Genomic DNA, 5,340 nt, shown 5'->3' on the forward strand with positions numbered 1-5,340 from the left:
ACGTTGTCTTTGTTAAAAGAGTGTTTCTCCTATCTCTTGGTGGTGGTATAAAGGGGATGAGTTGAAAACTGAGCTGAGCAGGGCCGTGGCACAGGGCTCTGCCTGGCGGGGGAAGCAGGCACACGTGGGCAGATCGGTGCATGAGCGGGGCTCAGAGCTAGGAGAGCTTCCCGAATGAGCTGACGACACAGCCTAGGCTTTGAATATTGCTGTTTTTTTTTTTTTTCCCTGATGTATTTTATGAGACATAAAAAGGAGCTGAGACAAATATTTATCCCCTTTAAACAGGGAACCCCTCCTATACAGTCGTGGGGCTCCAAAAGCCTATGTCTCATATCTTCCCTTCTGGCCTCTTCTCTTTTCTGGTGTGAGGAGCAGCTCAGGTGCTCTGCTGAGGACATTTGAAACCTGAATGTGGCAGCCAGTCTGCTCAGCAGTCTCTTCAGAGACAGCAGCTCCTCGACTTGCTTCCTTGCTCATTCCAGGAACCCCCCCTCAGGCTGGTATTCAGACTGAGTCTCCAGGAGGATCAAACTGCCCCTGAGGAAAGAATGAGTCTTTTCTGGGGCCTTCTCAGTGTTGTCTCTGCTCACGCAGGGAGAGGGCTGAGCGGCAGTTCTGCAGCCGATGTCCTTATCTCAAATGGTTTTCGGCCAGGAGAAGCAGCTGGGAGTAGTCAAGAATGGTTTTCTGGAACATGGTCCAAATGGATCTGTTGGGTCCATCAGCTGAGATTGCTTTATGGGCCAAAACCCTGGTTCAGCTGATGTCTACATGAGCCTTGAGGGGCAGGATCCCTTTTGTGTGACTGTTCTTTATACCAGTGGTTCAGTGGTCAAATGGGTGGTCTCACCCAGCTTGCACAGACCTGCAGACATGACCACAATTGGAAAGGAAAGAGGTGTTTCAGGCCCAGACCCATTTCATGAGGCTTTTCCACTAGCTGGGTGGTTTACTGCACCCTCTTGGATTCATTTCAGTGCTGCTGGAAGCAGGCAGCTGAGCACTGATACTCTGGGGCAGTTGTGACCTCTTGGGGACCTCTGGTAAATCCTTCCCAGCCTTTTGCTCCCCCACTTCCCACCAAGAGCCTGCACTGCAGGAGCCTTCTTGTACCAGTGGCCGATTTTAGGGGCTGTGGTCTCTCCTGGGCTGCGTTACCGGGCAGCGAGAGCAGCGCAGGGAGGCCACAGCCTTCCCTGGGACGGGGTGGCAGTGGAGACAGCCCCCGGTGAGGTGTGAGCAGGGAGACGCTCTGCTCAGCCCGCTGGGAGGGCTGCAGGAGGAAGGAAAAGGTTAAAGAGCAGCAGGGTGTCTGAGGAGGCTGGTGGGACCGTGCCCTGAGCCAGGACATTACCAGAAAACAAACCAAGATCGAGGGTCCTGTATCCTCCCCCACCAGGCTGAAGACAGTAGCTCAGGAGAAAGGAGTTGTAAGGAACATTTAACAAAGAACTGTTGTTTTTACATAACTGAGGTGCCTGACCCCAGCAGGGGGGAAGCACCAAGAGACTATGAATCCTTAATGTAAAACACAGTCTCTTCCCGGAACGTATACTGATACCTGTATGCACACTGATACCTGTATTTACAAGTTAATTTAGGGGGAAGGGCAGCCAAAGTACCAGGAATCCATATCTTAAATAGATTGATAAGGGGAAGGGTCTGTATGTAAACTGAGGCAGGTCAGGTGCTCTGTAAACCCTGAGGTACCAACCAACGGGGAACAGGGGAGGGAAATTGCGGCCGGGATTTGGGGGGGATACAAGCAGGGGCTTTTTGCCCTATTACCTGTGCCTGCCTTTAGGTAGAACACCCAGTGTGGCAATATCATTATTTAATAAATTGCTTTGCTGAGAGATCCTGCCTGAGCCCATTATATTTGCAAAATAATGGTTTCCTACAGAGCAAATGGAGGCGAGTCCACACTCGGGGCGGCAGGAGAACCCTCTCCTTGCCCCCTCGCCCTCCCAGCTGCCGCTGTACAACAGGTATGAGGCTCTGGATATGGAAGGCCAGATGATGAGGATGAAGGTCCATCTACACCACACGTGCTGACAGGATCAGTATTATGGCCACCTCCACAAGGCAGAAAAGACAGGTTATAGTTTTAGGTGACTCCCTGCTAGGGTGTACAGGGGGTCCACCATGCCGACAGACCCTCCTCTTGGGGACGTCTGCTCCCTTCCTGGGGCCTGGGTTAAGGGCATCGCCAAGAACCTTCCCAGCTTGGTACGGCCCTCGGGCCGCTACCTGTTACTGATCTTCTGTGTGGGTGGTGATGAAGCTGTGACCCGTAGTCCAAGGGCCATCAAAAGAGACTTCAGGGCCTTGGGACAGTCGGTGAGGGAATCGGGAGCACAGGTGATTTTTCCTTCTCTCTCCTTCCATTTGCAGGCAGCAACACTGGGAGAAACGCATGGATGCGGTCTGTTAATACATGGCTCTGCGGTTGGTGCCACCGCCACAGTTTTGGGCTTTTTGATAACTGGATGGCCTACATGGCAGCGGGTTTTGCTGGTGCTGGATGGGATTCACCTTTCTCAAAGGGGGAAGACGTGAGCTAGCAAGGGCTTATCAAGAGAGCTTTAAACTAGACATGATGGGGGAGTGGGACAATACCAGGCTGTCGCTTCCCGGCCAGAGGTACAAGAAGGGGAGAGGTGACTCAGGTTCATGGGTCCCCTTGGTTGGAAAACAGTATACGTAACACTTAAAGTCAGTGAACAACACCTCATATTTTGCAGCTCGGCCCAATTAACAGATGATTCAGCAGCAGAAAGGTTCACCTTACTTAAGCCTAACTGGTGAACAGTTTAACAGCAAAAGGATTTACATAAAGGAGTTTGCGGCACATGTGGGGTTGTAAGCCTTATGTTATTGTAATGCTCACAGGAGGAGAGGCAAAGAAACGGGAAGGAAGGGAGGGAGGGAGGGATTCTACCACCCTTAGGGCTCCGCAGCGTGGATGATGGGACTTGTAGTCTGGGTCCAGTGATGTGTGGCCTCTGGTATCTCATGGTGAGGATGCTGGGGTTTGTATTTTGGGAGTGCAGTGTCCTCAGGGGTCTGGTCCAGCTCCTGAGATGTGCTCCTCAGAGTGGCCCTCAGGATGGTGGTTCCCTGGCAGTACTGCTACATGTGAGCCTTTTGATAGCCCTCTAGGGTGCCTGCTTGCGGAATTTTTTTGTCTTTTGCGGAGGTGTTATTGCAAAATAAAAGTGGGGGGGGGGATTGTGAAATATAGACTAGTCTCGGGCCATCTTGAAGGGTCTCAGCTTTTCCCTTTGTGCCATGCTGGGCCTAACAGATGGAGCTACGTGCCCTCTGGCACGTCCCCCACCTCCTATGGTCAGCCTGTGTCTGTGTCTCCTTGGCTCCTTGTTGGTATGTAAATCACAATCCACCTCAGCCTGAGTGTCCCGTCTACTAGGCCACAATGTTTGAGCCATGATTCTTTTCAGTCCTTGACAACGTCCCATCTCCTGTGGCTGGAGGAACTAGTTTCGGCACAATGTTTGAGGCATAATTCTTATCAGTCTCTGACACAGGCTCACCCATGACAAGCGGTGGGATGAGCTGCCCAGGTTAGAGGGGCAGGGTGCCTGTGAGGATCCTCAGCCATGGCCCCGAAATGCGTTGGCCTCACTGGAGGACACTTGAAGTCTTACAGAGATGAGCCAGGGGCTCCTGAGCTAATAGAGGCCAACGGGAAAGCCCAGTGAAACACTGCGGAGGAACTAAGGGCTGTTCCTCTGAGAAGGCGACGCAGCCACCAGCCCGGCTGAGATCCCTCTACACCAACACACGCAGCAGCATGGGCAACGAACAGGAGGGGCTGGAAGCCACCGTGCTGCTCAAAGGCTACGACCTCGTGGCCACCGCTGAACCGTGGTGGGATGGATCCCGTGGCTGGAGGCGGCGATCGATGTCTGCAGGGTGTTCAGAAGGGACGGGCGAGGAAGGAAGGGTGGAGGGGTTGCCCTCTACATCAAGAGATGGAGCGAGTGTGAAGAGCTGTCTCTGAAGAACAGCCACGAGCAGGTTGAAAGGTAAGAATCAGAGACTGAGGCAACAGGTCCTCCTTCCCCTCTACTGGTCCTCCTTCCCCTCTACTCTGCCCTGGTGAGACCACATCTGGAATATTGTGTCCAGTTCTGGGCCCCTCAGTTCAAGAAGGACAGGGAACTGCTGGAGAGGGTCCAGCGTAGGGCAACGAAGATGATTAAGGGAGTGGAGCACCTCCCTTATGAAGAAAGGCTGAGGGAGCTGGGTCTCTTTAGTTTGGAGAAGAGGAGACTAAGGGGGGACCTTATTAATGTTTATAAATATATAAAGGGTGAGTGCCATGAGGATGGAGCCAGACTCTTCTCAGTGGCAAACAATGATAGGACAAGGGGTAATGGGATCAAGCTGGAACACAAGAGGTTCCACTTAAATTTGAGAAGAAACTTCTTCTCAGTGAGGGTGACAGAGCACTGGAACAGGCTGCCCAGGGAAGTTGTGGAGTCTCCTTCTCTGGAGACATTCAAAACCCGCCTGGACATGTTCCTGTGCGACCTCACCTAGGTGTTCCTGCTCCAGCAGGGGGATTGGACTAGATGATCTTTTGAGGTCCCTTCCAATCCCAAACATACTGTGATACTGTGATACTGTGAACACCCGGCATCAACACACACTGGGGGATGAAAGGGTGGAGAAGGACTTGGGGTGCTGGTGGATGGAATATTGGACATGAGCCAGCAATGTGCGCTTGCAGCCCAGAAGCCAATTGTATCTTGGGCTGCATCCCCAGCAACGTGGGCAGCAGGTTTGGGGGGATCCTGCCCCTCTGCTCCGCTCTGGTGAGACCCCCCTGCAGTGCTGGTCCAGCTCTGGGTCCTCAGCACAGGACACACATGGACCTGCTGGAGAGGGGCCAGAGGAGCCCCAGAAATCATCTGAAGGATGGAACACACTTTTGAGCAGGGTCTCTTGTGACAGGACAAGGGTTGATGGTTTTAAACTAAAAAAAAGAGGAGATTCTGACTGGACATGAGGAAGGAATTGTTTCCCCTGAGGGTGGTGAGAGCCTGGCCCAGGTTGGCCAGAGAGGTGGTGGCTGAACCATCCCTGGAGACATCCCAGGCCAGGCTGGACGGGGCTCTGAGCACCCTGAGCTGGTGAAGATGTCCCTGTCATGGCAGGGGGGGCACTGGGGAGCTGGGAAGGGCCCTTAACCCGAACTGTTCTGTGATTCTCTGTGATGCTCTCCCTGCCCAGCACATGAGAGTTGCCATCTTTCAGGTTTTAAGCATGTGGGTGTTTCTGTCACCCGCGGTTTCTAGTCCTGCCTGCCCG

Source organism: Streptopelia decaocto (genome assembly GCF_964273445.1).
Source record: "Streptopelia decaocto genome assembly, chromosome: 10".
In the NCBI taxonomy this organism is placed as follows: domain Eukaryota; kingdom Metazoa; phylum Chordata; class Aves; order Columbiformes; family Columbidae; genus Streptopelia; species Streptopelia decaocto.